Source organism: Mesoplodon bidens (assembly GCF_964165515.1).
Source record: "Mesoplodon bidens genome assembly, chromosome: 5".
NCBI lineage: Eukaryota > Metazoa > Chordata > Mammalia > Artiodactyla > Ziphiidae > Mesoplodon > Mesoplodon bidens.
In genome coordinates this window covers 124,187,557-124,210,885 of record NC_138161.1, presented here as the reverse complement: position 1 = coordinate 124,210,885, position 23,329 = coordinate 124,187,557, and positions in this window count along the sequence as shown.

Sequence of the window (23,329 nt, the reverse complement as noted above, 5' to 3'; positions counted from 1 at the left end):
GCCATACATTTTTAAAAGCTAAGAAGGCTCACAGTGAAGACCAAGGAAAAGGCTCTCCTGGGCCATTTATCCATAAATGGAAGCTGAAAATACTTTCCACTTGGAATTTATCCCCAGGTCACAAGTTTAGAGGCAGTTATGCAAATCAGAGTTGGGCCAAACGCAAGACCAATTCATTTAATTTATTTCTTACCCTTGGAGTTTACTTTTTTTTTTTTTTTGCCAGAGGCTCTTGCTTTCTAAGAAAAGGAAACACACAGTCCTTTGACTTTTGGGTTCCTCAGCACCGACCTAAGGTTTTATAAGGGTGGGAGGGATATTAGGGGGAAAGTCATGGAGGACAGACTCAGCTTTCAGACTGCGAGCGGGTCTTCGCCAAGACGGCCTGCTCTTCTGTAAAATGCCCTCTTTATAAGAATAGAATCGGCCAGTGCCCAAACCAGCTCCATCTGATGAAAAAGGTCCTAAAGTGAAGTGAAGTCCTAAAGTAGACGACCCTACATGGCAGCTAGGATTTTGCCAGGAAACCTGTCCAAGGATGTGCCTTTCTATCCTTTAGGGAATAAGAAATACCCGCAACCCTGGGATGGTGGTGAGAACAGGTCTGGGCCCCTCTGTGCCAGCGACAGGCAGGGGCTAGAGCTGGGAGAGGCACAGTCGGGCAGGTGGAGTGGGGGAGCGCTCAGCTCTGCCGGGTGAACAGCTCTCCTCTTAAACCAGCTTCCCTCTCTCCCAACGGCCCGCCATTCTAACACACCCGACCACAGAAGCGTGCTTCCTCACTGCTCCTCCCTCCTCTTCTGAATCCACTGTGTCTCCCAAACTGATGTCCTACCAGGCTAATGTCTTCCTCTCCCCAGTCTCGGTGGAGCCACCCCAGTCCATTATTTTAAATTACACCTTGGCAGTAACGCTCCCTCTTGCTGAGCCCCATATCCCAAGCTCTTAATGGAACAGGCCTCTGAGAGAGGCCCAGGAATTTGCATTTCTAGCAAGTTCCCAAGTGATGCTGATGCTGCTAGTTCAGGGACCTCACCTTAAGAATCACTGGCCTAAAGAGATGAAGCTGGTGATGAACAAAGGGGAAAAAGCCTGACTCCCTGGAGCGTGCTATAGCATAGCATCCCATCAATGAGCCTGCGTCAGAGGCACTTGGAAAGGCCAGATGCCGTCCTCAGAGACCCTCGTTCATTAGGTCTGAGGGAAGGCCTGGGAATTTGCATTTCTAACAGTTTCCAGGTGATGCTGATGCTGCCGGCCCAGAGATCACACCTGGAGAACCACTGGGGTGAGGATCCCATCTCAAAATGAAGTAAGTGAGGTTGATCGACATACTGTAAGGTTATTATTTTCATTTCAAGTCAACATATAGTTATTTATAAGACAGTTCTGAAATGGTTATGAAGGCACATTTGCAGGAGAGTTTGAAAAATTCATGAGCCAATGAGGATGTCTTTTTTTCAGAGAGCGTCTTAAATGCACAATCCCCCCACCCCCGGTTTTCTTTAAAAGGATTTTTTCAAGAGTACAGCAACGAGGCACCCTGCTGTGATATAGTCAAAACATAAAGTGTATACTGAGGCTTAACTACTGAACTGAAAGTAAAACCCTTCTGAGGTTGCTTGCGTTTCTGATACAGTTCACATACCTGATCTTCTAAGCCAGACGCACTTCTTTATTTTTTTTTTTTGTGGTACACGGGCCTCTCACTGTTGTGACCTCTCCTGCTGCGGAGCACAGGGTCCGGACGCACAGGCTCAGCAGCCATGGCTCACGGGCCTAGCCGCTTCGTGGCATGTGGGATCTTCCCGGACTGGGGCACAAACCCGTGGCCCCTGCATCGGCAGGCGGACTCTCAACCACTGTGCCACCAGGGAAGCCCCAGACGCACTTTTAAATGGGTTACTTGTAATTGCCTCTGAGGGTCGTAAGGAAATAAAAGAAGTCTTTGAAAAACATCTTTTTGATAACAATCTGGCTAATTATTAGAGACAATAGAATTATGTCCTTTCTTTCCATTAAATGTATCTTCTGGGGTGATCGTATCATACGTTAAGGGACAGACACACACATGACCTTTGGATTTTTTTTTTTTTTTTTTTTTTTGGCTTGTAGAGACATAGACATGGATTTGGCGATTATATAGTGATAGGATCCCATAATTTTAGAGTTGAGAGGCTCCTGAGAAGTCATCCAGAGGGGGCTGTATTTTAGAGAGGGGAAACTGAAGCTCAGAGAGGCGCCCCCCCCCATCAACAGGCTTGTTCGGGTAGGATTAGGGTAGGAATTCCAGTCACTGGACCCCCAGCTGGCTCTTCCATCATCCTCACTAATTTATTGCCCACCTAACCTAGCTCTCCCTTCAAACTCTTTCCAAACTCATTCATTCATTTTGGATTTTTCCTGCTTATTTCCACCCATATCCTGTCAGTCATCGTGTCCAGTAGATTCTCCCTTTATAATTTCGACGAAGCTGTCCTACTTTCTCATTCCTGATTATAGAATTCTACTTAAGAGCTACATAACTCAGTGGTGTGATGGAGCTGGTTGGTATTGGCTCTTGAGACCCAGTGTTAAATTTTCAGCAATTTGGCTGGTGAATTGTTAAACATGCACAGCCTTTAGTAAGGATGAAATTACATAAACTTACAAGAAGCAAATGATATCAACAGCAAAGATAACAAAAGACTAAACCCTCATCTTGTACTCATTATTTTATTACATTGACTATTATTTATGGTCTGGAGGTTATTCATGTCTACTGGATGCAGATGGTGGCACTGCTATGGAATGATATTGGCCCAAGTCTGTGTTCAGTGACATCATGTTGGTAACCTGAAATCAGCCATGATGGGGATATTTACACCACAGAAATTGGCAAATGCTGCAAGTAAGGATTTTCCTCCCTAGAGAGATGTTTGTTAAAAATTTTTGAGCGCACCACCTGTGTGCTGAATTGTGCTCCCTTCATGCCCCAAACTGAAGCCCTAATTCCCAGAACCTCAGAAAGTGACTGTATTTGGAAATAGGCCTTTAAAGAGGTGATTCAGAATTTTTAAAAAGTCATATTTGTGGGTCCTAATCCATCTGACTGGTGTTCTTATAAGAGGAAATCTGGATGTATAAAAGGACACCAGGGGCATGCACACACACATGAAAAAAACCATGTGAGGACACAGCAAGAAGGTGGCCATCTGCAAGCCAAGGTAAGGAGCCTCAGAATAAACCAAATCTACCAACACCTCGATCTTGCACTTCTAGCCTCTCAGACTGTGAGAAATTTTCTATTTAACCCACATAGTCTGGCATTTGTTATGGTCACCTGAGCAAACTAATACAGCACTGCATTTAGACCTGCTCACACACAGGGCCTTAACTTGAAGCCTTGATTTCTAGGTTTTATAATTCCCTCTCCCTCATATTTCACAACTTGATGCAAAAGTTCAGGTATCTCAGAAGGTCCAAAGATTTAAAGAAATTTATCATGGAGGGGGGAATGGGGATGGTTATCCAGAATAACTTAAAATTCACTTTGTGCTGTTCTTCTATTTCATGTAACTTGCACATCGGTTCTGACAACACACACTATCATTCTCAATAGTTTGAAATTGCAAACTATTAGGCTGAACTACAGGAAACTGCTGATGTTTGACCATTTCTTAAGCTATAAACATAGCAATGTCCTATGGTTCAATTTCATAGAATTTGACTATGTAGCTTGGGAACTGCCTTCAGATTTTTTATTTTTAAACCAGGATTTGTACTATTCACAGACAAATATTGTTTGTTCCACCGAGTGTTTATCTGCAATTTGAACTAACTCCCAACATTTAAAAACTGAGCAAGTGCCCTAAGAACTTTGAGATTCTGGGCTCCTGGTTGTATGGATGGTCAGGCAGAACTGCACCTGTGTCCCTCCTGGCAACTAGTCCCTCAAAGAGTAGCATTTTCTCTAGATTGTTCCAGACCCTTGCACAAGCATGTTGCTATTTGTGACACCTGCCTGGTCTCAGGCACATCTGTTCGGGTAACTATGAAACATACAGTTCCTGCTCTAACTTTCTACTTCCTTGGCCGGCTCACATCTCATCAACCAGTCGAATACATACAAAGTGAGATAACAGATCATCTGGAGTCAAGAGTGAAGCCCAGAAAGGCAGGCTCCCTGGTCTCAGCACAGTCCTCTAGGGCTAAGTTTGACATGATACAAACATGCCTTTATATTTGTGCGCAAGTCAAAAGGAGAAGGGCTCTGACACCCTAAACCAATTGGTACCAAAGTTATTAACGAAGAAATGTGCTGACAACCCGCATGAGTATTTGCTATCATCTGAATACAATTAAATGGCACTTAAAGTTCATCTTGGAAATGCCATATAAATGAAAATGTCGAAATTACTTTATTTCAGAAGGACAACCACAAAGGAGGGATAGCAAGTCTTTATTCATACGATGCTTAAAACTTTTATTGGCAGATATGGTTTTCTCTAACCAATTTTTAGTTTAATTTCAAGATTCCATTTAATTTCTTATCTTGATGCAGCTGAAATCACTGTCTAATGGCTTTTTAGCCTGTTAGGTTACTTCTGATATTTAAGGCCTATTTTAGTTTGCTTTATTGATAAGAAAAGAGGCCTAAGAGAATTTTCTTACCTGCAAAGAAGATAAATAAAAACTGATCACAAAGCACAATTTGTTGCTTAATTAATGTTTATGATAGTCTCTATAATTACTCTCAAATGGTATTACTTTTAATCATGTCCGTTTATATGGATCAAAAAGTACAACACAATGTATTCCCAGAGTCTCAAAGTTAGGACAATTCACACTCAGAACTATTTCCAAAGTATTCTCTACTAGTTTTTTTGACTAATAGTCAGTAAATATTAACAACTAAATTGTTGCATTTTGGCTGTATCCACTAAATCACACAAACATTTCAATAACTAATAAAAAAAAAGGACTATCTAGTTTGCTCAGGGTTACAATGAGAAATCTACAAAAATCTTATAGATTTCTATTTGTTTTAATCATCTCAATTTTCTAATTTGAGAGTAAGGGTTTTGACTGTTAGGAGGGCTCATTGGAGAGCATGTTATTATGGTTGATTAATTATGAAAGATTCAGACATTAGAGCTTAATAGTCCTTAAGGATTATCTAAGGCCAATTCCTTCACTTACAGACACAGAAACCAATGTCTAGAGAGAGGTAGTGAATTGTTCACATGAGTTCATGGTAAACTTCAGTCCATGATAACGCCACACTCACATACGAGCACACACACACACACACAGTCACACTCATGTCTCCTCCATCCCCCATCCACATCCACAGAGATTTCTGCACATTACTTTTTAATTTACCCTAAATTAATTTCTCCAGATGATTACGTTGCCATGTTAATGACAGTTTAGATAGCTAGTCTAACCTATGGAGGCTTCACTAGAGAAACTCACATGAACTTCTGCTCTATTCTTTCACAGTTGTATTGCATATAAACATCAATGTACCACATTTTTATATTTCATACTCTCAGGACTAATCACGGTGGCAAAAATCCATCCCAAGTCCCTAGTAATAGTGATCCAGAGCCTGTAAACCCAGATTCTAGTTTGACTGGAACCCAAGAAGGATAAGCTCCCTTTGTCACAAAGCCATGTCACCTACATTTCCTTTATGTGGGAGGAAACCTTGGCTGCAGTCGGTATATTCTGTGATCGCCCATAAACACACACTGGGCTATGAGTCCCAGGCCTTCATTTAATCAATAAAAAGGCAAAGCCAGCTTTCATCTCAGCTTCAGTAAATGAAGAAAAGACAAGAGAGCCCATCATTTTAATGATGTTAGTCAATCAGTCTACTCAAGTGCTTGGAAATTACAAAATAGGTTTCTTGATTAACCAGACCAGTACTAAGCTTGTGGCCAGAATTTCCTCACATTACTATGGAGTGTAACCTGTGGTTTTGAGGGAGAGGTTACATATCCCAAAAGGTCTGAAGGTTGTCATGAAAATTAGGCCTACTATGGGCTCCTAGACCCAGACAAAGCACAAAGCCACAGAAAGAAGCCTCTTTCCTGGAGACCTGGAGCTCTCCTCTTGGGCAACAAAGTAGCCCCCTCTGCAGGTCCAATTCCCTCCCTCTACCCATCCAGCCCCTCTAATTTGTTTTCCATGAAGCAGCTAGACTGATCTGAGCAAATGTGATCATCTCCTCTGTTTAGAGTCTTATGAGGACTTTCTGTTGCCTCGAGTATTAACGATAAACCTCCGAGGTTCTGCTCCATCAGGTACCCCTGACACAGCCATCCTCACCTCACCTGACTGCCTGTTCCTTGTGCTCCAGCCACACCTGCTCCCTTCCCCAGCTCTTCCTGACCACGCCACCTCCTGCCACCGGATCTCTGCACAGTGCCGTTCCCTTTCCATGGAAATTCCATGGCATTTCCATGGAATGCTATCTGTTCCCCTCCTCCCCTAGTTAACCACAGTGCATCATTTCAAGCCTCAGCTCAATTGTCAGTTCTTCAGGGGAGCTGTTCCTGCCCTCCCTTTTTAGAAATGCAATCAAAACGACAACCTGATACCACTGACAGTACTAAGAGCTAGTAAGGATAAGGAAGAACTGGAACTCTTGTACATTGTGGTTAGAAATGCAACATGGATGGACCTAGAGATGGCCATACTGAGTGAAGGAAGTCGGACAAAGACAGATATATGGTATCACTTATATATGAAACTTATATATGAAACCTAAAAAATGATACAAATGAACTTATTTAGAAATAGAGTCACAGATGAGGAAAACAAGCTTAGGATTACCAAGGGGGGAGATTGGGATTGATATATACACACTACTATATATAAAACAGATAACTAATAAGGACCTACGACAGCACAGGGAACTCTACCGAGTACTCTGTAATGACCTCTATGGAACAGAATCTAAAAGAGAGGGGATACATGTACATATATAACTGATTCACTTTGCTGTACAGCGGAAACTAACACAACGTTGTAAAGCAACTATACTCCAATACAAATGAATTTTTAAAAAACATTCTAAAATTTTAACAAAAGAAAGGCAGAATTGTACAGCCACTTTGGAAAATAGTTTGGCACCTCTACTACTGATGAACATATACACCCTTTGATCCCATAATTCCATCCCTGCCAATCTCATATGCCCACCAAAAATGTGTACATATTTTCATTAGAAGACATGGACTAGAAAGTCCATAGTAGTGCTATTCTTGACAGACAAAACTTAGAAATGGTTCCCTTTGCTCACTAATAGCAGAAGGGATAAATAGAAGGGTACACATAGAATGGGATACTATATGACTTATACACAACTATATAGATGAATCTCACAAATGTAATGTTAAGTAAAGTAAGTTGGTACAAGAAACCCACAAAAAGAACAATTGATTCCTTTTATATAAAGTTCATAAATAGAAGAAATATGTCATGTTTCACAGGTCAGGATATCGGTCACCCTTGCGGTGAGTGGTGACAAACGGGGGCAAGAGAGGCTTTTGAGATGCTGGTTATATTCTGTTTCTTTGTGAAAATTCACTGAGCTGAACATCTATGATTTGTTCATTTTTCTGCATGTATAATACACATTGATAAAAAATATCAAAAAGTCTCCATTTAGGTTCTGGAAATAACAAATACTCATTCTTTGTAGCACCTGTCGCTCAAAATTTTACCCGATTTGTGTCATTACTTGATCAATGCCTCTGTCGTCCTCTCAAGTCTTGACTGAAGTTCCAGAGTTTTTAATAATCATTACTCTCCAGCACCTCACTCATTATTTACCAAATATTTGATAAATTAAAGAGGACAAATGCAGAAATGCCCATTTTCACAAACCAATGTCAATCTCTGATTATTTGATTATACAATCCTCCTTCAGTAATCTGAAGGATGGACCTGGGCAGCCCAGGACCTGGGCACCAGCACTCAGTTTGTAAGACCAGCATCTATTGGGCTGAGGCAGGGAGTGACTGGTCTCTGTCTGGTTGACCATTGTTCCTCTGGAACTTAGCACAGTATTTGGAACATGACAGGTTCTCAGACTTTTGTGCTTGTTTTTGTTGAGCGAATGGAAGATTGAATGCACATTAAATTGGATTTAGTATCTTTCCAGTGTACAATACCCTCAAGTGAACAAAAAAACAAGATGAATCAATCTGTTTTACTTCTCTCATCCTGGTTGCAATAACCTAAATGTATATACTCATTTCTAAACTGTTAAGATCACAGCCCTGCCAGACTCCACTTCCCACTTCTCCTTGCCTCTTGGGTCCAGATACCATAGCATCTGGTTGTTCTGGTGAGTTTACAGCTTATCAGGTTAAGTTCTTAGCTCACTTACAGGAAGCCATCTTAGGGACTTCCCTGGTGACTCAGTGGTTAAGACTCTGTGCTCCCAATGCAGGGGGCCCAGGTTCGATCCCTGGTCAGGGAACTAGATCCCACATGCATGCTGCAACTAAGAGTTCGCATGCCACAACTAAGGAGCCTGCCTGCCTCAACTAAGACCCAGTGCAACCAAATAAATAAATATTAAAAAAAAAAGAAAAAAAAAGACATCTTAGGGCACTTTTGGAGGAATCGGTAATAAACTATGGCTTCCAAATGACAAGATTATAAATAAGTTGATTTGCTACTTTTCCAGTCTAGAAAAACTCTTGACTGACTTGAACATAGAAACTTTTAGGGAAGGTGATTAAGTGATTAAATATAGATTGAGGATATTTAATTTCTTACTTTAGGATGTAAAATTATATTACACTAGTAATATATTACTTTCAGAAATACTACTCCTCACTGTTTCAAACAATGTTACTAAAACTCCACATGCATCTTTTAAATCTGTCTTCACTGTCAAGAGAACCATAGTTTCATCTTCTAAGAATTTTCCAGAGTATCATTTTATTTCCATTTGGGATGCTGACTTTTTGAGTCCATGTAAAATGATGCCACTGGAAAATTTAGGTCAAGCCTTAAGCGCTCATTTGTACAACCTTGGGATTCATTACTTATTTATTCATCCTATAAGTGTTTGTGATCTCCACAACATAGGAACTTGCTCTGTTGCTTTTGAAAGGGATCTTCAAAAGCCTTTCAGCTAATGAAATACAACCCCATGTTAAATTTGTCTCTTTTTAAAAGAACGATCCTTTTCATGTGACCCCTATAGGTACTCAAAACCAGCAATGATGGAGGATACATTTCTGCAAGGAGGATTCTTGGTTGTTCAAAGTAAAGGGACTGTGACACTGTCCCCTACATGAGATGCTTTACAGAGACTCGAGTATAATTCCTACCTTTTATTCTGAGGGCTTGCTTTGAGTAAAATTTCCATCCTCTATTCAGTCATGTATGACTGAATGAACCTCCATGCCCTGTGGAGGTTGGAAAAGGTGGTCCGTTCCCCAGGGTTTAGGGGATGAGAGTTGGGCTGAGAGATGGGAAGACAGCTCCTTTGGGGCAGCTTGTTCAGGATCTACAGTGACCTGGAGTCTCTTTAATCTCCAAGTCCTAATTCTGAGTTCTGCCCTGCTGCCTGTGAAGCACGGAAGACTTCACAAGTCAGAGCCAAACTGCAGCCCAAACCATTTGTCATGGGCCGGCCTGGGCTGGATAGGGCTGCCTTCCAAACTCTCCTTGAGTCATTCTCCTTGAGTACCTTGCTGGGTATCTTCCTAAAAAGCAAGGGAATAATCATGCTGTGTCTCAGCCTCCTCCACCCCGCCCCCTCCCCTGCAGCAAAAGGGAATGGAAATGAACACCCTACCTGTCTATCTTTTGAGCTAGTTACAAGGCTTGGTTATTGTCTCTGCTTCCCTCTCAGAGACACAGATAAAAAGCTCTGATATTCACATTCACCACACATTAAGTATTAATGCAAATTAGGCTTTCTGAACCTTGAGCTGCAAAGAATTATTTTTAGAAGCTTATAAACCTATGAAGAAAAAAGTGATGGGGATTTGGCATCACTGGCATCCTCCTATATCCAAACTGGATTTTGTGTGCCAGTCACTAGCCAGCACATCCACAACTGCATGGCTTCCTTCCCTCTGCACTGCCCTTTGTGTACTACAGCACATTCTGTTTCCCTTCTTTCTTTTGGGCTTCTCTAACAATCATGCTGACTTTTTTTGGCCTTATTTTTATTTCTTGAATTTCTATTACACCTCAAATACAGTTCTAAATCTGATTCAACATTTTTAGGGCATTTTAAAAAATAACAATTACTCAACAATACTAGGCATAAAATTCTCTCTGCTCGGTACAGGGCAGTGGATGCCACCGTGAAATGTTCAAATGAGGTGTGACACGGTAACTCCACGGCTGTAATGAAAAGGTGATTTCCCAAGAGTCATCTCTTAGTTGAAGGCATTTAATTTTCAGAGTAGCTCGGTATTTGAACAAGTTCTGTTTTTCCTTCTTTTCATGGTTTCAACAGGCTGTACTTTTATGCCAGTAATCAATGCGAACATGTTTAATTTTGAAGTCTTTAGGTTTTTTAATGGGTTTGTGCATCAACCCCTGAGCTAGGATGGTAAGGGGAAAATGGCTGAAATGCAAGAGTTTAAAAATATGTGCTCTCACTTCTAGCACTGGTGAAAGTCTCTTACAACATCAATCACCAAGAAAACTTGCTATATTTGGACAATTTAATGGGGGTAGAACTCAAGAGCTGGAAGGAATCACAGGGTTTTACCTATTAGCAAACTTCTGCCTGGGCAGGACAGGTGCTTACCCAAGGTGAGAGAGTCATGACTCAAAGCCAGACATTCCAAAATTTCTGACTTCACTTACAGTGGCTTTTCTAACTACATGGAATAACATCATCTTAACTTTTTAAATGAATGTGATTTGCTCATATGTCCTAGCTTTCAAGATAAAGGAGTGAATGTCTTCACAATTGCCTATCATTAGTGATGGGCTTCAAAGACAGAACCAGTGTGATAAAGGGGGTACCCTTCAATTATTAGGACTTTGAGGTATATTGTCAGGATATTAAAATTCTTGACGATTTTCTAAAATAATCTTTCTAAACTGACTTGTCTTTCTTCCCAGCAACTCCATATTTGATTCCAGCCTATGATAACCAGTTCAACAACTGGAATTCCAGGATGGCAGAAACCAGAATGGGAAGAATTACTATACTCAATTTTGTATAACAATGCACTTACCTACCTCTGATGGCCTGCAGGTTCAGGAAATATGATTTGACTGTACTTGCTTTGCTCTGTGCACAATATATTTGTTCTACTAAAATACATCTGTGCTTGCCATAACTAAGTCATCCATCCAGTTAGGCACTGGAGAACAGATCTTCTAAAACTTCAAATCTACCTACATACTAAGGGTTGAGACTATTCTGTGTGATCTTTCATTTAAAAAGGAAATGACTGGCCCTGATTTGGAGGCAGTAAGTTTAGTAGTACTTATCAAAAGTGCCTCTTATTCTACCTTAACAGAAAAAGAATTACAGTTCACACAGTATTAACAAGCTGTCTTCCTGTTTCTATCTAACCTCCTGTCACATAGATAGTCATCTTTCAACAGAAAGGTATTTGATCAATCAAAGAGCTGAACTCAAGCTAGTTATTAGGTACACTGCTTTCTTAGAATATTATATGAAAAGTGCTCCAGATAAGTCAATGCTCTAGGGAAACCCTGACCTTCAGATTCCTTTAAAATTTTATATTTGAATTAATGTTGATGGTAGATTTATCAAAATGGCAGAATTTTTCTTTCCTTTCTTTTCCCCTAATGAATGACTTGTTTAAACTTTGGGAAGACATAGCCTGGGTTATGTGGGGTCTATGTGGAAAGAAGATCATTTTATTAACAGTCAGAAGAGAAATTAATCACAACTGAAGTTAACTCTCATCTTAGAGATTTGGGAGCTTAGACCCTGAAAGGGGGAAAAAAATAAACCCAGTCAACTGGTAAACAACAGGGCCAGCATCTAAACATGGACATGGTAAACTGTATTTTCCAATGAAGGTGGCAACAATAACCATCATCCTATGTGCTCTTCTGCAGTGTGACCCTGCCACTCTCCAGCAAGCCATGGAGTCTAACTCTCCTCTCCCTGAACCTGGCTAGCATTAGTGACTCAGCTGTAAACAAAATAATGCAGTGAAAGTGATGCTACGTGGCTCCTAAGGCTAGGTCAGAAAAGCCTTGCAACCTCTGCCTTGGTCTTTTGAAATGGAAACACTTTCTCAGAACCCAGAGATGTTAGAGGATATAATGAGATAATATAGTAAAACACTAGTGTCTGGCTAGCCATTATCAGTATTTATTACATGTAAATGCCACCAAGGAGAGTGGAGGTGGCAAGAATAGTTCTAATGAGGAAATTTAGGATATAGACAAGATGTCAAAAGGGAGACAGAGTTCAAGAAAGGGAGGCGGAGAAGGAGGAGGAGGAGGAGGGAGAGGGAAGAGACGGGAGAGGAAAGGAAAAGGGGGAGGGAAAGTCGGGGGCACAAATATTAACACTATAGATGAGACTTAAGGATTACTAAACTAGGCCCCACTCAAGAGAGAGTAGAGAGAGTAACTTACTGAAGACACTTGCTATGGAAACTGATCACAAAGTGAAAACAACACACAACCCAATGTGGAAAAAATAAATCATACGGAGTACGAGGTTAATCTATTTGAACCAAAGAGTTGTACTAGGACAAAAACGCCCCCTGATCATGATCTAAGATAACATTCACCTTTATTCCAGCCTTCCCAATTGTTTAGACAGCCTGTGGAACTTCCCATCTCTCAGGATGGTGTAGGAGCAGAAGAGAGACTTCCTTGTATCTAAGAATAGCACAGAGGTAGCAGAGAGAGCTACCGGATCTTGAGCACACTGAGGATGGGGAGGGGAATGATTTAGCACCGAGCAATGTGCATCAGTGGCTGAGGTCCAGATGGAATGAATGATGAACATCTCAGAGGATGTAAGTGTAGGCAAACGATGCTGGAACCCATCCTTGATTCCTGGGCACTATGTCCCTGAGGCTTGGCATGCTCTGAAGAAAAGAAACGCTATACAGACCATATTAAATTTCTGCCAGTCCAGTGGAATGGGATTGGAGGGAGCATCACAGTAGCAATTAATTAAAAGTCCCCCGAAATAAACTTGTATTTTCAGCACACCTAAGTCTATGGTCAAATGACTGTGCTCAGTACACTAACTTTTTTCTGAGCCCAACCTTGTAGAATAAATGATGGGTTTTATTGATGTTCTAATTAGACTATTTCATGACAGGTGATTGAAAACTTCAAGCCTGCTATCTGTGAATGTTCTAAACCAACGGTTCTTGACCTGTGATGATTCCTCTCTCCCTCCTTGCCCCAGCAGAAATTGGTTAATGTCCAAAGATATTATTGGCTGTTATAATGGCAGGGGTGAGGGTGCTACTGGCACCTAGTGGGTCAAGGGTCAGAGCTGTTGCTAAACCTGCTACAATCCTCAGGGCAGCCTCCTACAACAAAGAATCATCCAGCCTAAAGTGTCAATACCACTGAGGTTGAGAAACCCTGCACTAACCCTAATGCCCCAATAGCAACCCTTGGACATGAAAATGCAAGAGAGACTTACATGCACAAGTAAAAACAGCCAAGCAATAGCTTCATCCCAGACTCCTGCTTCATTTCTTTCATATTCAAATTTGTAAGTACACTGTGCTCTACATACTATTCAACAATACTAGCATTGCCAAAAATTGTTACAAACTACAAGTAGGTGACTCCCATCTCATCTAGACTGAATTTGCCCTTGTTCAGCTCCAAATACTTCTCCACTTATTCGTTCAGCCAACACATAGCAAACTTCTATTTTTCTAGCAAAGATCCGAAGATTTTATGAGATCATTGAAGAAATGAATACATTCTGAACTTTGGTAGAATGGCTTTCTATAAACAGAGTTAAGGCAATATCTGAAAGAATAATCCATTGGGGCCACTTGAGCTGTGGTGGGAGAGCCAACATGGTATGGCTGGGTTTACTTATGGGGAGTCAGAGAGCCTTAGGCTTGTCAACATTTACAATATTTACAATCTGCTATTTGTTATCACTCTCTCTACGTGCTGGTTCACTGACTTCCTGAAATGCCTCACGGTTCATATTCATGTGCATTTAGTCTACAAGCATGAAGTCTATTTCATCTATGACCAGAAAGAGAAAACACCTCCCTCCTTGGAATAACCAACAGTGTACAGAGGAATAAATGGCTTCTAAAAATTTTAGACTGCATCAAGAGGGAACCAGGCTCATTTTGTTGGCAATGTCTAAAGATGAGAGTAGATGAATTCTTCATATTAGTGGGATTATCGACAGATCTTATTAAGAAATTTTCCATATGCCTGGTTCAGGGAGAAAAGAAAAAACTTTTAGACAAATGAGGGGTGGTGTCAACCAGCCCTTACGCTCTGAAGACAAAAAGATTCCGTTTATTTCACAGTTGCTCTAACAAGTTGTAAAGAAAGTATTCTCTCCCCATGAAAGATTCAGTTTTTGGAAAGTACAAAGTATTTCTCACACCTCTCCTTGAAACACACTGTAATGATAAGAAATTTAGAATGAACTTAAAAATATATGAATATTAAATTCCTTGTGTTTAACAGATTCCAACCTATAAGCATTTTTCATTCCCTCCTGTGCTTTTTGATTTAATGTAAGTTATTTTGATCAGTATTAATGGGTATTTTTGAGATAAAGTCCCATCTTCATATGTATGCTTTTTTTCCTTTTTTGCAGAACTGCAATTCTTCAGCATGCTATGTATATGAAGCCATCTGCTTATATATACACACGCAAAGCCAGATTTTTCGAGACAACAGAACACAAAATGTGGAAAGGCCCTGATTATAAGCACTTCAAATCTGTTTGTATATAAACAAAACTCTCCCTGAATGTGTCACACTCATAAGGAAATGTAAAACGGAAGTAGAAATGGTCTTTTTCTTTAGGTACTACATAAATACATGTGGAAACAGTTGTATAGACAAAGTTAGGCAAATATAACCAAAGTAGATGGGGGGGGGTGAACATATAAGGGTTTTGTCTGCATAATTATTCCTATAATAATATCCTGATTTCCCACATAGACCCTACTCCCATTCAGTATGTTTCAGGTAGGATTAATCTCATCCCCCTATTCTATGAATGTGTAGAAGAATATTCTAGCCTAGTCAAAAACATAAAATGTGCTGGTGGTCGTGGGGGGGTGTTAAATATAGTTTTAGAATGTGTTCAAACTTAAAATGTTATCAACATAAAATACACTGTTATAAATATACATTGTTATATGTAAGTTTCATGGCAACCACAAAGCAAAAACCTATAGTAGATACACAAAAGAAAAAGAGAAATGTAATCTAAACATAATAAAGCCATCAAACCACAAAGGAAGACACAAAGAGAAAAAAGGAACAGAGAGGAAGTACAAAACAACCCGAAAACAATTAAAATAGCAATAAGTATAACTATCAATAATTACTTTACATGCAAACAAGCTAATTTCTCCAATGGAAAGACTCAGTGACTGAATGGATTAAAAAGCAAGACCCATCTATACACTGACTACACGAGATTCTCTTCAGATGTAAGGATACACTCAGACTGAAAGTGAGGGGATGAAAAAAGATGTTCTATGCAAACGAAAACTGAAAGAAAGCTGAGTTAGCAATACTCATATCAGACAAAATAGACTTTAAAACAAAGATTGTATTAAAAGACAAAGTAGGGTATTACATAATGATAAAGGGATCAATCCAACATAGGAGCACCTAAATATATAAAGCAAATACTAACAGACCTAAAGGGAGAGACAGAGAGCAATTCAATAATAGTAGGGAATTTAATACCTCACTTACCTCAATGGATAAATCATTCAGAAGAAAATTAACAGGGAAGCCTCTGCCATAAAGGACATATTATACCAGATGAACTGGTTTTATATATATATAAACTGGTTTAAAAAATATATATATATATATAAAACATTCTATCCAAAAGGATCAGAAGACACATTCTTCTTAAGTGCACATGCAGCATTCTCCAGGATAGATCATATGTTAGGCCATAATTCAAGTCTTAATAAATTTAAAGAGACTGAAATCATATCAATCTTTTCCTACAGAAATGGCCTGAAACTAGAAATAATTATAAGAAGGAAACTAGGAAAAACACAAACATGTGGAGATTAAACAACATGCTAAGAACAACCAATGGGTCAATGAAGAAATCAAAAAATATCTTGAGACAAACAAAAACCGAAACACAACATACTAAAATGTATGGGATGCAGCAAAAGCAGTTCTAAGAGGGAAGTTAAGAGCAACACAGACCTATCTCAAGAAACAAGAAAAATCTCAAGCAAACAATCTAACTTTACACCTAAAGGAACTAGAAAGAGAAAACCAAATGAAACCCAATGTTAGTATAAGGAAGGAAAAAAGAGAGATCAAAACAGAAATAAATGAAATAGAGACTAAAGAGACTAGAGAAGATCAAGGGAACTAAGATCTGATTCTTTGACAAGATAAATGAAATTGACAAAACTTTAACTAGAGTCATCAAGAAAACAAGAGAGGGCTCAAATAACTAAAACCACAAATGAAAAAGGAGCAGTCACAACTGCTACCACAGGAATACAAAGGATCCTAAGAGACTACTATGAACAATTATACACTGACAAATTAGACAACCTAGAAGAAATGGATAAATGCCAAGAAACATACAAACTTCAAAGACTGAATCATGAAGAAAAGAAAACCTGAATAGATCAATTACTAGTAAGAAGATTCAATCAATAATCAAAAACCTCCTAACAAAAGGAAAATCCAGGAACAAATGGTTTCACTGATGAATTCTACCAAACATTCAAAGAAGAATTACTGACAATCCTTCTCAAACTCCTCCCAAAAAATGAAGTGAAGAGAATGCTTCCAAACTCATTTTATAAGGCCAGCATTACCCCCATGCCAAAAGCAGACAAGGGAGCTACAAGAAAACTACAAGCCAATTACATCATATCCCTGATGAACACAGATGCAAAACTGCTCAACAAAATGTTAGCAAATGGAATTCAGCGATGCATTAAAATGATCATATACCATGACCAAGTGGAATTTATTCCAGGGATGCAAGGATGATTTAACATCTGCAAATCAATCAACACAATACACCACATTAACAAAATTCAGAATAAAAATTGTAGGATCTCAACAGATGCAAAAAAAGCATTTGATAAAATTCAGCATCCATTTATGACAAAAGCTCTCAGAAAAGTAAATATACAGGGAACATACCTCAATATAATAAAGGCCATATATGGCAAGCCCACAGCTAACATCATACTCAGAGGAAAAGCTTTCAGCTTTTCACCATTAAGATCGGAAGAAGACAAGGATATGCCTCTTCCCACTTTTGTTCAATATAGCATTGGAAGTCCTAGTCACAGCAATAAGGCAAGAAAAAGAAATAGAAGCAATCCAAATCAGAAAGGAAAAAGTAAAACTATCCTTGTTTGAGGATGACATGATTTTATATATAGAAAACCCTAAAGACTCCACCCCAAAATAATAAAGCTAATAAACAAATTCAGTAAGGTTGCAGGATACAAAAACCAATACACAAAAATCTGTTGCATTCAATAAACAACTATAAGAAAGAGAAATTAAGAAAACACTCTCATTTATAATTGCATCAAAAAGAATAAAATGCCTAGGAATAAGTTTTTCCAAAGAGTTTTGAAAGACCACTACACTGAAAACTATAAAATATTGATGAAAGAAACTGAAGACACAAATAAATGGAAAGATATTCTGTGTTTATAGATTAGAAGAATTGTTAAAATGTCTATGCTGCCCAAAGCAATCTGCAGATTCAGTGCAATCCTTAACAAAATTACAATGGCAGTTTTCACATAAATAGAACTAACAATATTAAAATTTGCATGGAATCACAGAAGACCCTGAAGAGCCAAAGCAATCTTGAGAAAGAACAGAGCTGGAGGCATCACTCTCTGATTTCAAACTATGTTACAAAGCTATAGTAATCAAAACATTATGGTATTGGCATAAAACAGACACACAGATCAATGGAACAGAACACATTTATAGTCAATTAATCTACAACAAAGGGGGCAAGAATATATGACGGGGAAAGGACAGTCTCTTCAATGAACGCTGCTGGGAAAACTGGACAGCCACATGCAAAAGACTGAAACTAGAATGAATCTTACACCATTCACAAAAATTAACTCAAAATGGATTAAAGATTTGAATGTAAGATTTGAAACCATAGAAGTCCTATAAAAAAATATAGGCAGGGCTTCCCTGTTGGTGCAGGGGTTAAGAATCCACCTGCCAATGCAGGGGACATGGGTTCAAGCCCTGGTCCGGGAAGATCCCACATGCCGTGGAGCAACAACTACTGGGGCCCATGTGCCACAACTACTGAGCCAGCACTCTAGAGTCCATGAGCCACGACTACTGAAGCCCGCACGCCTAGAGCCCATGCTCCACAAGAGGGGACACCGCAACGAGAAGCCCATGTACTGCAATGAAGAGTAGCCCCCGCTCATCGCAACTAGAGAAAGCCCACGTGCAGCAACAAAGACCCAATGCAGCCATAAATAATAAATAAATTTAAAAAAAAGGAAAATATAGGCAGTCAATTTCTTGATATTGGTCTTGGCAATGAATTTTTGGATCTGACTCCAAAAGCAAAGGCAGCAAAAGCAAAAATAAACAAACGAGACTATATTAAACTAAAAAGTTTCTGCATAACAATAGAATTCATCAACAAAGTGAAAAGGCAACCTACTGAATGTGAGAAAATATTTGCAAATCAAACATCTGATAAGGGGTTGATATAAAACTATATAAAGAACTCATACAACTCAACAGCAAGGAAATGATCAAATTTAAAATGGGCAGAGGACTTGAACAGGCAGTTTTTCCAAAGAAGACATAGAGATGGCCAACAGACACATGAAAAGATGCTCAATATCACTAATCATCAGGGAAATGCAAATCAAAACCACAGTGAGATATTACATCATACCTGTTACAATGGTTATTATCAAAAGATAAGAAATAAGTGTTGGCAAGGATGGGGAGAAAAGGGATCCTTGTGCAGTGTTGGTGAGGATGTAAATTGCTGCAGCCACTATGGAGAACAGTATGGAGGTTCCTCAAAAAATTAAAAATAGAACTACCATATGACCCAGCAATCCACTTCTGGGTATTTATCTGAAGAAAATGAAAACATTAATTCGAAAAGATGCATGCACCCTATGTTCATTGCAACATTATTTACAATAGTCAAGATATGAAAACAACATAAGTGATGTACTTCACCTATACGTGGAATCTTAAAAAACAAAAAACAAAAACAAACAAAAATGCCAAGCTCACAGATACAGAGAACAGGTTGGTGGTTGCCAGAGGTGGGGGCTGTGGGAGCCTAAAGGTACAAACTTCCAGTTATAACATAAATCAATCATGCAGATGAGACATATAGCATGGTGATCATAGTTAATAATATTGCAGTGAATATCTGAAAGTTGCTAAGAATGTCAATCTTGAAAGTTCTCCCTATACAAAAACAAAAATAAAGTTTGAAACTGTGTTTGGTGATGATGGTAACTAGACTTACTGTGGAGATTGTTTCACAGTGTACACAAATATGGAATCATTATACTGTACACCTGAAACTAACATGTTATGTCAATTATACCTCAATAAAAATTTTTAATAAAAAGTAAAAAGACTCTTCCAACTTCTATTACTGAATAACAAACTACCCTGCAACTTAGTGGCTTAAAATGATAACTATTTTATTACTTGCAAGTCTGTGGATGAGGAATGTGGGCGGGGCTCATTGGGGTTGGACCATCTCCACTCCATGTGGCATTGGCTGGACTTACTCATTCAGCTGCATGCTAGCATCTGGGCTTAACTGGACACTCTGATAACTGGGCACCTGGTGCCAGCTGTCAGCTGGAGGAACTCAGTTCTCTTCCCTGAAACTGTTCAGTTAGCATTCCCACTTCCTCCGGGGCCTCTCCTTCTAGGTGGCCACTCTTTCCACAAGGATAGCCTTAATTTCCTGACATGAAGATCCAAAGAAGAAAATAACATAGCACAGGGAGATCAGCTCGGTGCTTTGTGACCACCTAGAAGGGTGGGAGGGAGAGAGATTCAAGAGGGAAGAGATATGGGGTCATATGTATATGTATAACTGATTCACTTTGTTAAAAAGCAGAAACTAACACACCATTGTAAAGCAAGTATACTCTAATAAAGATGTTAAAAGAAAAAAAAAGAAAATGAATAAAAGCAGAAGCTTCCATGACTCTTGAGAACTGGGCCCAAAACTGGCACAGCAAAACTCTGGCACATTCTGTTGGTCCAAAAAATAAAACAACTCGCCCTGTTTCCAGGAGTGGGGAAAGAGATCCCATCTCTTGATGAGGGAAGAGACATTTTGTCATATTGTTATAGAATGTTACATTGCCAAAGAGCATTAGAATCGGAAGACATCTTTGGGGGGTTGCGGAATATGGCCTATGAAGAGCTAAGCTACACAGCAACCAGGAAAAAAGTGTTCTGTTTCTGCTCAAAGTGATAATGGCAGAAAATATATGTCTATTCCATCTATCACATGAGTAGGGACCTGCCTGAGAATGGAGAGAACCCATAGCTGAGAGAGGCAGAAAGTTCGACAAAGTCCTGACAATATTATTTACATACCTGAACAAGACCATTCCTGAATATAACACTGTCCTGGACCTTCTAGTTTTTAGAGTCAAAAAATTCTTTTCTGTCAGTTTTAGTTGTGTTGTCACACTACAAGTGGAAACAATCCTGAATGACACAAATGGCTGTCTGTGCAGAGAGGAGGAATCAGCTCAGCTCCCCCACCTGAACCCTGGGGCTCTGGGTAAGAGAGAAAGCTGTCTGACCAGCACTTGGTCCCTCTTTTTTGCAGCCCTTACTTCTCCATCAGCACCATTCAGCAAGGCCATCTTCAGGCTCTAGGTTGTACAGTGCTTGATTCTCCTACTAGAACTGGATGAGTGTTTGCTGACCCAGTGGCTGACTCTGATCTTGTCATGAGATGAGGGTAAATGTGATTAAGGGCCCAAGTCAGAGATCAGGGCTCATGAAGCAGCCCCAAGCACGATGGTCTTCATGGCAGGGCAAGGACAGACACAGGAAAACTAATCACAAAAGTCAAAAGATGAGATGGTCAGGGATAGTGAGGAAAAGAGAACACATTAGGACAATGGCTCAGAATGAATTCAGTGAAACCAAAGCAGGTTCTAGAGACCTATGTAATGGCAGCAGACATTGCCCAGGGGTGTGCCAACTAGGTGAAAGGAACTGCATAGGACAGAATGACTATTTCATCTGGGCCATTTCAGGGAGACAAAAGTGGTTCTCACATTGACCTAAGGATCTGAGATAGTTCTGAGATTCTTAAGCAGAATTAAACTCTGCTCTTCATGTCAAAGCTTTTCTTAAACCCTGACTTGATTCTTGATCTAATGTAACCACTTGGTCATTTCCTCAAGGAAACTCTGTTTGCAACATGCTGCCTGAGTCTATGTTGGCTCAAGTGGACTAGGACTTGAGCAGAACTAATCAGGTTTGCAATAATAGAAGGGTCTGAGCAAATGACACAGTTTACTGAGACCCCTTACACACCCACTTGTGCTTCCTCCATACACACCAATTATTTTATGTATTTAGTCCACTTAGGGTATGACCTAAGGAAGACATAAAGGAGATTCATAAAACAAATAATAATAGTAGCTATTATTATTACTTTGGAATACTAACTACATACCAGAAGCTATACCAACCAGTTTGATCTATGGAAATGACCTTCTCATTATCACCATTTTTCAGGAGTGCCCATCATATCGTTCATGTACATTTTTGTTCATTCCAAAATTGGAATAATCAAATTATTTTGACAAGAAAGCAAGGGTCGCAATACTCGTATCAGACAAAATAGACTTCAGAACAAAAGCTATAAAGAAAGATAAAGAAGGACACTATATAATGATAAAAGGATCAATACAAGAAAACGATTTTTCACTTGTCAACATATATGCACCCAAAATGGGAGCACCCAAATACATAAAACAAATACTAACGGACATAAACAGAGAAATTGACAGGAATACAATAATGGAACATTTTAACACCCCACTGACATCAAGGGATGTCTTTTTCAAGACAGAAAACCAATAAGGCAACAGAGATCCTAAATGATACAATAGAACAGTTAGACTTAATTGATACCTTTAGGATATTACATCCAAAAAAAAGCAGAAAACACATTCTTCTCAAGTGCCCATGGAACATCCTCTAGGATTGACCATATACTAGGGCACAAAACAAGCCTCAACAAATTTAAGATGATAGAAATTATTTCAAGCATCTTTCCTGACCACAACGGCATGAAACTAGAAATCAACCACAGAAAAAGAAACAAGAAAAAAACAATTACATGGAGACTAAAAAATATACTATTAAAAAACCAATGGGTCAACAATGAAATCAAAGAAGAAATTAATCAATTATTCCATTTCAAGAGCATGGTCTTCATACATCTCTTTATTTGTATAGATTACTTCTCCCCTAGAAATAAGATAAAGCATCTCATTTTTCCTAAACCTAAGGGAAAAGAAATCTAAATCACCTCAAACAACATTTAGAAGCTCATTCATTAGAAAGTCAAAATATGCCAACCTGTGGAAGCAATGATACAGGACGTTTTCCTCTTCAGGCCTTTTATGTGTGATAAGACAGTTAAAATTGAAATCCATATATCATGCAAGTTTCTAACATGTGGGTGAGAGTAGCTAACAGTCCTATGCAATGCTGAGCCCTCCATACAGGGCATGTCTGAAGCTGGCTATCTAAATTCATGTGGAGCTTGTTAAAAATATTCATTCTGCTGCCCTTCTCCAGACCTTCTGAATCAAAACATCTGGGTGTGGGACCAAGGAATAGCTTTTTAAACACTTCCCAGGTGACTCAGCTTGTCAGCTAGATTTGTGAACTGCTTTCTTATCCATAAGAAACTGCTTTAAAAATCAAAGTAGATTTCCTACATATTAATAATCTTTTAGGATGCTAATATCAGCTTGGAATATTTAACATATGTGTCAGGACATTTTTGAAGTGCCTTCGATTTCCTGTCAGTGTTTAGCTGGGCTGATATAATCCAGAGCCATGAGACATGCAGACGTTTACTCTGCCCGAGCTGAAA